The 11469-nt window shown below is 41.7% G+C and overlaps 1 long non-coding RNA gene across 2 annotated transcripts; it reads right to left on the bottom strand.

Moving 5' to 3' along the window:
- Positions 1-3000: 3000 nt before the first annotated feature.
- Positions 3001-11084, bottom strand: LOC125430560. 2 transcript variants are annotated; one of them, XR_007244188.1, is made up of 4 exons: positions 10301-11084; positions 5506-5627; positions 4486-4552; positions 3001-3142 (listed from the first exon to the last, which is right to left on the bottom strand). It is a non-coding gene; the product is annotated as an uncharacterized LOC125430560 (long non-coding RNA). The 2 variants fall into 2 exon arrangements; XR_007244187.1 differs by having other exon boundaries at positions 4486-5627.
- Positions 11085-11469: the final 385 nt, after the last annotated feature.

Below are 11469 nucleotides of genomic sequence, written 5' to 3'. Positions count from 1 at the left end.
CAAAAGGAAAAACGTTTCCAAGCAAAATAATAGAAGAATACATGTATAGGGAAGGGCACAGACTTGGCACTTCCTATTCTGGTAGCTGTGGAGCATGTTCTCTCTAGCCTTTCCCCAATCTCCAACATCAGGAAAGCCAAAAACTGTGGCCATTTGTGGGGGAAACTTGGCAGGACGAAAACGCAGAAGCCAAGCTATGGAATGTGTTTTTCCAGCAGCAGCATATGGGCCCCTGGTTAACTTCCTGATTGATCTCTTGCCGGAGAGTAGAAGCCAACCACAATAAGTGCAGAAAGCAGTGAGAAAGAGTGAGGCTTGGACATCTCCTAGCTCTTTATAAATAGCAATGCAAATCCAGAGCACATTGCCAAATTGCATGCAATTTCAGAATTCAGCTGAGAAATGCATCTTCCTGAAGATTGCCATGTGGAATACTCCCTGCTTTGTTTTTGTATCTGCTCTAGAAAGGGCAGTGGGTTCATTCAAAGAAACAGTCTGGCAACTTTAAAGCTTAGTGCCAAACTTTATGATTCCATCTAATTTGGGTTTTCTTATAGGTTGCATGTGGGGCTTGGCTTATTTTCCGAAGCACCCGTACCATAACCACTGGGGAATTACACAGCCCATTTTAAGATCTCACATTCCCTGCTGCCATCATATTATACTATTTTGGAATATATACAGAAACTTTGGAACATGTATACAGAAACATTTTGTTATATATTACGGCACTAGACCAGTGTTGATGTTGACGTTATATAGAGAACTTGTAGCAGCAATGCAATCCCCGCATACTGCAGATAAAAAACTACTTTGTTTATCACCAACATTTGTACCTCTTTAAGCCCAACTGCATTTGATGACTCTTTCTTCAAAAGGCACTTGACTGTGCAGTGCTTGCTGGTGGCTTGCCTGTGCTATGGTCTAGATGTGTAATTTCATGTGTAGATTATTCTGCTTTGCAGCATGGACTGTTGGACTGGACACCCTCTTAGTCCTTTCCACCTCTGGAACTGGATAAAATGAATTTGTTCTGGCAAAATTTCCCTGTTTCTTTCAGCACCAGATTTGGAGGGACCTGGATGACCTCCTTTTATAGAACTGCAGTTCATGGCTGCCAGATTGATGCCCTCCTACACACAGTCAAAGACATCCAATAAACACCATACTGAACAAAATGGTTTGCTTAAGAGCTGAGCAGAGAACAAAACAACAACAGGAAATACAGTTGCTCTGTCTAATCAAAATGCTCCCCAACTTTGTTTCTCATCTGCAAGGCAAATAAAATGGTCTGATGAGGAGAAAAGCTGTATTCCTCAGAGTACAGAAGCTGTGCATTTAGCTGTAACCAAGCCTGCCTGCCTTTCCTCCCAGGTGCATGCACTCTTTGTAGCAATGACTTGCCACCACAAGAAAAATAGATTTTCTGATGAGTATAAATAATGCAGCAGTTTGCTGATCATTTCCTTCATGCCAAATCTGTGCAGTACTTTAAGGTTCTGTTTTTCAGATGCACCCCTGATACAAGCGCACCATGAACTCTCTATGATCTTCAAAGTGCTGCAAAATCTTTTAGAATCTGTCCTTGGGGCTGCAAATTGTGCCAGCACAGCACCATAAGATGAAGCCAGGCAGAGCATAAAGAGATCTTGCACATGCTCCACTATCGCCCCCCGGCTTCAAAAGAAATCAATGTATGACCAACTTTGGGTACAAATGATCATGTCTTATGTGTCACCCTGTAGTACAGGTGATAAAACCTAGAAGTCCAAATAGACAACTGCGCCTTGGAATTCACTTCTACTCAAACATCACCTGAGTTGCTGTATCTGAGTTTGCTACTGATTATAGTCCTGTCTTTGCTGGTAGAATTTGGTGAATGCTAGAATGCTAGTGTGCCATCTGGCAGTGGCACAGGTCAACCCTCTTGAGATGTCAGCATTCTGATTTCCAAAGAAACCTACTCTGAACCCAGGAGAGCTGAGTATGTATGTACCATCCTTAAATGTATCATTCGTGAGTGACATAATTGAATGAGTGGTAGGTTTGGTCCTGGCAAACTTCAGGGATTCCTGAATGAAGCAAAGTGTTTTGATCAATTCCAATCTGGTTTCAAGCCTGGCTGTGGGGTTAAATTGGCCTTGACTGCCCTGGTGAATGACCTGTGCTTGGAGACAGACGGGGAAATGTTATTAATACTCCTGGATCTCTCAGCAGCTTTTGATACCACATATCATGGTATCCTTCTGGACTACCTTTGGGGATCAGGACTGGGAGACACCATTTTGTGGTGGGTTTGGTCAGTGGTGGGATTCAGTAGGTTCACACCACTTCAGCAGAACCAGTTGTTGAAATGGTGCTCGTAAACAACCAGTTGTTAAATTATTTGAATCCCACCATTGGAACAGGTTGTTAAATTATTTGAATCCCAAAACTGGGTTTGGTCCTACATCACAGGTGAATTTCTGAGTGTGGTGCTGGAGGATTGTTACCCAGGCCTTAAGCCTCTGGTCTGTAGAGTCCATCATGTCCCCAATTTTTTTTTAACATCATGAAGCTTCTGGGTGAGAACTACCTCCAAAATGTGAATGGCATTCAGTTCTATCTTGCACTTCCAGCAGAACCCAGGAAGGCTGTGGAAACCATTAACAGGTGCCTGGAGGCAGTTTGGGGATGGCACTAGCAGTGTAGCAGTGAACAGGAGCACTTTTGACTGGTGAGCCCACTGTGGGCCTTTCTGGGCAGGAAGTAGCATGCCACTGTGGTGCATGTTCTGGTAACATTTAGATTAGATTATTGCAATGCACTTCACATATGGCTGCTTTTGAAGACTGTTTGCAAATTATAATTGGTACAGAATGCTGCAGTCAGTGTTGACTAGTGTGGATCATAAGGACTATGCTAGTATTGACTTTTAAAGCCCAATGTTCAGATGTGCATTCAGTATATCTGAGCTGAGGGGAAAAAAGACCAAAAAACACACCACACCCTTACTGGCATCTTTAAGGTTATTCAGGAATGTCTTTATTCAGGAATGTCAAATAGCAGCAGCAAAAAGGGAAAAGATTGTCCTATGCCCTATTCTCCACCTTTGGGCTGGTTTCCAGGGCAACAGGAAGTTGGGGGGGGGGATGAGGCATCTCTGAAAGGAAAATAGGAGAGCACCTTAGAGGGAGCTGTAATGTTTACCCAATCACAATGGTTCTTTTACAAAGTTGTTTGCATCAAAGGTAAAGTCCAACAACCTTGTTTTCCCCATAGCAGGTTTTACAGGGAACATTAGGGTGGTAGGAAGGAGGCAGTGGCAAATAGGATTGCACATTTGGAGGAGCAGTGATCTTTATCCAATTACAGGAGTTGTTTCAGGGCTGGTTTTCTTTAAAATTCTTTTGAGCGTGGGCTAGAAGCATAAAAGTGGGCCCTTGGAGCAGCCAGACTCTATTACATGGAGCATGTGCACTGCTAAACTTGGCTTCAATTGCTGCTCTGGGCTTCTGGAGGACTGCTACTATTGCCTGTAAAGAGTCTTGCAACTAGAACTGCACTGGATCCTGCCTCTCTGCCTTCCTGGATCTTCAACTGGTTTAAACTACTGTGTTTCCCCGAAAATAAGACAGTGTCTTATATTAATTTTTGCTCCCAAAGATGCGCTATGTCTTATTTTCAGGGGATGTCTTATTTTTCCGCTCCACAGCTGCATGTTCTGGTGTTCTCTTCGACGGGCATGGTTCCAAACAAAAACTTTGCTACATCTTACTTTCGGGGGATGCTTTATATTTAGCACTTCAGCAAAACCTCTACTACGGCTTATTTTCCGGGGATGTCTTATTTTCGGGAAAACAGGGTAATTGGTTTATTTTAAAGTTATTAAAAGTTTTCTCTTTGTTCTTTGGGCCTGGTGATGGGTTGGGGTGTGTGGGCAAAAGATAGATCTGGTAGCAAGGTGTGATACCCATCTGCAGATACTTAAATCAATGGATTGGAAACACAATGACACTAAACAGACTTTTCTGCAAACTTGAGGGCCTCCCCAATTTTGCAAAAAAATCTGAAATATTTAAATTGCCACCAAATTAGAATAAACAAATTAAAAAAAAATTTGTCTGTGCAAGAGCAGACAATGCATTTATTTTGCTTCTATTGAAGTGGCAATGGTAAACAATAGAAGCCAGGTGGTTTTAGAAAAATAATGCCATAGGCTGTCCTTCACTTCCATTTTCCAAATACTGAAAAGTTGTTGTAGAAGAGTCAGGAAAACCTTAATACAGCTTCTTTATACTTTTCAAAAGCTTTTCAAATTCCATCTCAAGGTTAGTTTCAATTAAACTTTAGTCAGGTTTTACAATGGGAAGTCACTACTTGGGTCTTAAACACACCCACACACGCAAAACACTGAAATAAGGTTAGGTTGGGTGAATTTCTACAAAACAAAAATGCAGTTGTGGGGGGGGGGGGGTTTCATAAAAAAAAGATTACCTAACTCACCTCAAGTAGCTAGCCAAAGTTTGTCCCAGACACACAATGAGCACCAGGAAGGTAACACAGTACAGCCCTGGGGAAAGGCAAATGAGACAACTAGAGGGGTGAATGAAAGGGCTGCAACTTCCCCCTACCTGTTTGGATGGGGAGCACTTTACTGCACTTTTTGGGATTGGAATCACATGGAGCCCCGTAAATCACCAAAATAAGTCATAGAACAAAAAAAGGGGAGTTTTACTGAGAATAGCAGCAGCAAAGGAAAAAACCCTACCTTATTAAATATCGCTCTTTAACAGTACTGTGGAAGAATTGCAGGAGAAAAGAAAACTGTAAATTTTGCCTGGTATTCTAATTTTGCTCTCTCATTTAATGCAGAGCAGGGGGCGGGGAAGAGACCCTGACAATTCTGAAGTATACACTGCAGTTAACAAAGAAAAATTGCAAGTGTATTTGAAACATAACAGTGGCAACTGATGTCACTCAAGTTGAGGAAACCATTATGTATGCTGTAGAGATTTAGAAGACGTTCTCCCCCCAACTCCTCCAGATCAACCTAATCCCACATCTTAAAAACCTTTTATATCTAGTGGTTAAGATTTTTAAAAAATCAGCTAGGACAGAGCAAAAAGTAATGCCGTGCTTTATCATTTTTTTTCTCACTCAAGATTTTGCAGTGTGGTGTTTCGAATTTTACGTAATCTGGAGGATCTGTTTATTTCACACTTCTGCTTCACATCAGCGTGAAGCAACAGTCTCTTCTGTGCACCTCCTAACAATATGTGGAGATGTATTCTCTAAATCTGTACCTCATCAATAAGAAATATTATTTTTCAAGGATCCATGAGTTGCTGCTTCCTCTGCAGCTGCATTGCCTGTCTTACTTTCTGCTGCTGCTTCATCCTGCTTTGTAATCTGAGTTTCTGCCACTTAACTGTTCTGCACAAAGTTGCAGCAAGTACTCACTGGAGAAGTCACAATTAACCCCAAGTCATGTGATGTTTCAGGCTGAGCTATCCAAGAACTCACTTCCTCGACAGCTCTGATTCAGGCTCCAAAAAATGCCCTGCAGAGTGAATCATGCTTCCTTCTGGAAATGACAGGACTTCCTCAGCAAGTTGTTCCAACTTGCTGGCTTCTCATCTTTGGTGCTATCAGGAAAGGAATGAATTTCATGTTACATTTTTTCCATGGTCAGCTGAGAGTTATATCCTTTTCAGAAAGCAAAGAGCCCCTGTGAGTCAAGGATGACAAACTGATAATTAGTACCAGGCATGTAACTAAATGACAAACATCAATTACCCAAAGCCCTTTTGGCTGGAGAATGAGTGTGTATTGGATACATGCTTCTCTAGTGACCTCCGTTCCGGAGAGAAAAATGGTCAAGAAGGCCCTTTGGAGATTAAACATAGCAACAGGCGACTCTTTAAATTCTTGTTTATCACAGTTGTGGGCTTGAATAATAAACAACCAAGGGTGCTGTGTATTAAAAAAAAAGACCCGGAGACATTCATTTCAGAGTTCTCATTCATTAAAGAACCTATTTATTTCCTGACAAATGGACTGCATATATTAATAATGGAATTTCTCTGGGCAAACAGAATCCAAACAGCTTGATTCCTGATGAAGGTACATACTTATTTTATCTTTTTCATATTCTGTATCAAATTACAAAATCTGGGGGAAAATTAAAAGCTAGAGAGTATGGCATCTGCAATTATTCTAAAAAATTAATATATTTACCTGGGGAGGATAGTGTTAAATTATTTTATTGTACAAACTGTTCTATAGTAATTTGCAAAAGCAACAACGTATGGGCATGTTTTGTGATTTGTGGCACTTCCTCACTTCCTTAATTATCATGCCATTTTTTGAACACCAGGTATTTGGGACAAATATCCAGCCATATGGGGAGCGATCAATTGCATTGCATGGGAATTTCAAGCATTCATGTGAGTGTGTGTACACAAAATACTTAACTCCTTCGTAACTGCATCAGGCTTTACTACTGAGGCTGTACTGCTAATATAATTCCATTTAAATTAACTGTTGCAGTATTTAATGTATTTCATGTTTTAGAGTTCCAGTATTTGAATACCTTTATTGGCATACAAAAATAAATTAAAATCAAAATTTGTTGAACAGTAAAACCAATACATTATAAAAGGGGGATTAATAGTTGTACAGCTCAGCCATTTTGTTCTAGTTTTTGACAAGCCTTAGTTTTTAATACCAGTGAGAGGAATTCAGCAACAGCTGGTAGAGTCTGGGTCCTTATCTGATAAGAGTAGGGGAAATTGTTTCTTTTTACTTTGGGTTGTTTTAACTTGTAATAGTGGGGTATTTCATGTTTTAGAGTTAAAAATACATGCAGCAGAAGCAGCAGCTAAACATCCCTTCCTGAAGATGTTGCTATTAATGTACTGAATAGAGAGAAATGGGAGTACATATTAGATTTTTAAAAATGATGAATGTGAGATTCCTCTTGACACCCTCACTTTCTGCAGCTCTTCATTCTCCTACACATGAACCAATCTAACACAAAGCCCTCGCCTCCTCATTCTCCCACTCTTTGCCAAGCATTTCTCAGTTTTATAACCAGGGCAATTTTGCAGAAATGCTCTGCCAGCGCAGAGGTAAGGCACACTGTTTGAACTATTTACACACAGAAAGGCAAGGAAATGCAAACCAAACTGTTCCTGTCCATTGCAATCATCACAGTCACTGAGGCTTTATAATATAGTCTGCATTAGTTCTGCAGTACCGCCTCAGTAGTAAAGCCTGATGCAATTATGAAGCAGAGTTCACTTGGGCATGGGATGCTAGTAGTGCTTCCACATGGATATTTCTTCTTTTAATTTAACATTTATTATGCAGTTTTTATTAGTGCTATAAAACAGAACTGAAGGTATTGTAAGCAGCAAGAACACAAAGTTAAGGTGCTAACATCACCCTTAGAAGTCACTGTACCTAACCAATAGACACCAGCAGCTTTGATTCTCAAAAGCATCATCTGGTGGCATCATCTTCATGGAAGTGGACGTGCAGTATCTTCACTCAATGACTCAGCAGCCACAGATTATTAGATGGCCTTTCCTTTATGCTAGTAGCTCCAGTCTACCTGCTCACGCAATTTTTAAACACCGAACTTAGTATTTTTGGTCCCTTCCCTTCACATATACAATCTAAAGGAGAGGAAACAGGATAGACTTACTATGAAAACAGTTATCACTGCAGGTTACATCTTTGGTTCACAAAATGTTTTTTCTTAGTGATGGTTATTAACAAACATCCAAGAATCATGACAACTCTGATTGATGTACCTATGTAAACTGCTGCTGGTATTTATTAAACTAGTTTCTAATTAATTGGAATGAAAATAGTTTTGTTGATTTTAACATGCTTTAAGACCGCAAATGAATTCACACAGAAAACAAGGTTGCCGAGCTTTGAAATTGCCCTTGCAAATGTACCTTGACTTTTCACGATCAAGTGATGACTGAGATCTCTGTGCCAGTGAAAAACTTTATCTGCTTTACTAGTGAACCACAATCCATTCTCCATATTTCTATGGTAAAGCAGCTGTAATGCACATAAAACATTCAAGCCCCATAAGATCACAGTGTCAAATCCCCAGATCTGCAGCTAAAAGGATGAATATTTTGAGAAGCACCTTTCTCTGCTTGAGATCCTGGAATCTCTGACAGAATAAGACAGCACTGAGCTAGATGGATCAATAATCTGAGGCCGTTTCTGCACGGGCATTTAATGGTGGCTTGGAGACGGCAAAAACGCCATCTCCAGGCCGCCATTCGCACAGGGGGCGCAGCTGTATCGCAGCCGCGCCGCCCTCACGCCGCCCGCCCGGCCCGAAGCCGGCGTTTCCCCAGAGCGCTCGGAAGCGCTCTTGTTGGGGAAACGCTGCCCCGAAGCAGCTACTTAAGCTGAGCGGCGAAAGCGGCCCCGGGGCCGCCTCCCCACCCTGGCACTTACCTTGTCCCTGGGCCTCCGCCGCATCGCCGAGGCCTGGGGACACGCCCCCATACCCTGCGCCCAGCTGGAGGCAGGCGTGTAGGGCCACTGAGGCGTGTCCCCAAACCTCGATGACATGCTGGAGGCAAGGTTCAAGCAATCGACCGGGCGCCGGCGAGCTCCTTTGGTGCCGGCTGCCCGGCTGTTTCCACAGGACCGTCCATGCGGACGGTCCCAGTGTCGTCGGGTCGGCGCAAAATGCGCCGACCTAGCCGTTTCCGCCTCCGTGCGGAAACGGCCTGGGCTACTACCTATATCTCTATGCTTTTTTCATACCAAGCATCTTGTAAACGTAGGGCAACTCTAATGGAAAATGATAATGGACAAATATCTATCTGCTAGATTCTCTAAATTATCACTAACTTTGTCATTTCTGTGCCCATAAACAGAATTCGTACAACATCATTGAAGGATCTGCCTGTGAAATAAAATTTAAATCTGGGAGAAATCAAGGATGGTGGCCTTCTGGCTGATTTCAAATACATATAATACTAAGAAATGTAAATGTGAAAGATCTGACTGGTTATTTCAATCAGTGTCTGAATGTTTGTCTTATTTCTTCAGATCTTCATCAAATGCACCCTTCTTCTCTGGTTATATATTCTCCCAACTGCATGTAAACTATTTTTCCATGAAAAGTTCCCACATAGCTACAAGTATTTTGAATAGTGTGATCCTATATACTTAACTCCTAGGTAAATATGTATAAGATGGTGCTCCAGGACTAATGACCTATGTGTCTTTACCTGGCAGTAAGTCTCACAGAACAAAGAGTAAACATGCATAGGATTGCAGAGAAGATGGCCTATCACATGAGTCTTCCTCGTCTCCATTCTCCTTGAAGTCCTACCCATATAATACATTAGATGACAAGAAGAACATTCCCCCAAATAGCAGTGCTGTCTAATTCTGAATACCTAAAGAATGATTCCCAGAATGTTGCCAATCACATTCCGTCAACAGTAACTTCTGTTGTTTAAAGTGAATTTACACCCTGATTCAGCTTACCTTTCAAAGACTTTCCTGAACATGATAAATTGTAATCAAGATCCCTGTTTCAGCATCCTTAAGACCAAGTAATCCTGCTGTTCAGATTATTTGTATTTCAAAGAGAATACATAATGGGTAAACATGCTGTAAGCGTGGGTAATGGGTAATGGTTTAATGGGTAAACATGTTTACCTATTAATTATGGGTAAATATCTTTTAATGAGGATACATATCTTCTAATGGGTAAACATGCTGTAAGCATTGTTTTGAGTTCTCTGTGAAATTAATATTTTTTGAACATCCAGCTGTTGCTGTAAATGAAATTGTGGATTATTTCATTTATTTTCAATCAACAAATACAATCAAAGTATAGTACAGCATATTCTTCCTGTATATGTTTTCAAGGGGGAGAGATGACCCACAATTTGTTCACAAGAGACCTGAATAAGCTGTGCCATTCTCATCATTACCTGAGCACTAGGAAGAATGCAATAGGAAGTGTGCCAGGTTTTGGCCTTGACTATCTAAGCCTACACTCTAGTTATCTGTCCAACCATGCCAAATCCTAGTACCATCCATACAGAAGGCTTGGAAGTCTGTTACCTTTTCCATTTCAGTTCATGTAGCTGATACACAAATGCAAGTGTTTGGCTATGAATTTCTACTGATATAGTCATAAATAAAAGAAAAGATTGCATGTTGACTGATGTGAACATGGAAGTTGAGTGAATGATATGCATCTTGGTTCTGACAACTGAACAATATATTTCTGTTATGTAGGCTCAAGACAATCTGTACTCACAAAAGCTTTGATTCCATGTCAAGGATTTCAAATTTTTCCTCCCCTCTTTTTGGCCATGAGTCTTTAGTACTTTGGCTCTTCCTAGCAAAGGCATCCATTGCCCCAGGTAATACGCAAGCCTCATGTCTGGACATGTTTCTTCTGCTCCATCATGTGGTAGAGGGTGTGTGTGTTCTGGGAATGAGCTCAATTCCATAAATCAAAGCACATATATATTTGTTTTTCTTTTCATTTAAGGTAAGAATGCTACCAAAATTAAGCTAGCTCTCTGCAGTTTGTACCATTCCCCCTTGTCCAATTAAGTGCCTATTATTATATTCTACTAATAAAATAGATAAAGGGACCATTAGGGGACAACTTATTACTGCTAGAATAACATAGGTGTGCCTTTAGTTTAAATGAAAATCAGGCTGTATCATTTCTATGATATAAACAGGCCAGATACGTGCTACAGAATAGAGGTGGACGAAAATGTCTCTCCTCTTTGGCACATAAATTCCTTCTTTCTAGGATCATAACATTTTCAGTGAACATATGAGCCTGTCTAATACTGAGCCCATCTAATCAAGTTCTGTCTAGGGTTGCTGTGACAGCAGGATTTTTTCCACCACACGGCGAAATCCTTTGACTGGAAATGCCAGAGACTGAACATGGGACCTTCTGTATGCAAAGCATGTCTTCATCACTAATCTATAGCCTCGGCTCTTTCCACAGAGGTTTGAATAAAAGCTCCCTGCATTTTGAGGCACTTCTTCCAAATTTACTTTCCCTATTCATCTTTTCTAGCAATTACGGAAAAAGTGGAATACGAGAAGTATTGGAAGATTGTTAGGCCCTTTCCGCACTGGCCAAATACGGCGACCTGGGGACGGCAAAAACACAGTCCCCAGGGAGCTGTTCGGACAGGCGACGCTGCTGAAATGCAGCAGCGCCGACCGGGCTCCCCTCCACCTCCCCCAGAGCGGCATCAGGCCGCCTCCAAAAACCTCCCTCCTGGAGGGAGATTTTTGGAAAACAGCGTGTTCCCGCTGGCGTGGTGCGAACAGCACCACCAGGGTGCTTTCTGCTGTTTTCCCCATCTTCCCCACTCACCTCGTCGTCCTGCGTCGCTCTACTGGACTGCTGAGACCTTCCCTCACTGTCCTCCAACCCCTGGAGGTCAGAGGGCA

The sequence above is a fragment of the Sphaerodactylus townsendi genome, linkage group LG04 (assembly GCF_021028975.2).
Source record: "Sphaerodactylus townsendi isolate TG3544 linkage group LG04, MPM_Stown_v2.3, whole genome shotgun sequence".
Taxonomy (NCBI): domain Eukaryota; kingdom Metazoa; phylum Chordata; class Lepidosauria; order Squamata; family Sphaerodactylidae; genus Sphaerodactylus; species Sphaerodactylus townsendi.
This window is presented reverse-complemented; position numbering and strand designations above follow the sequence as displayed.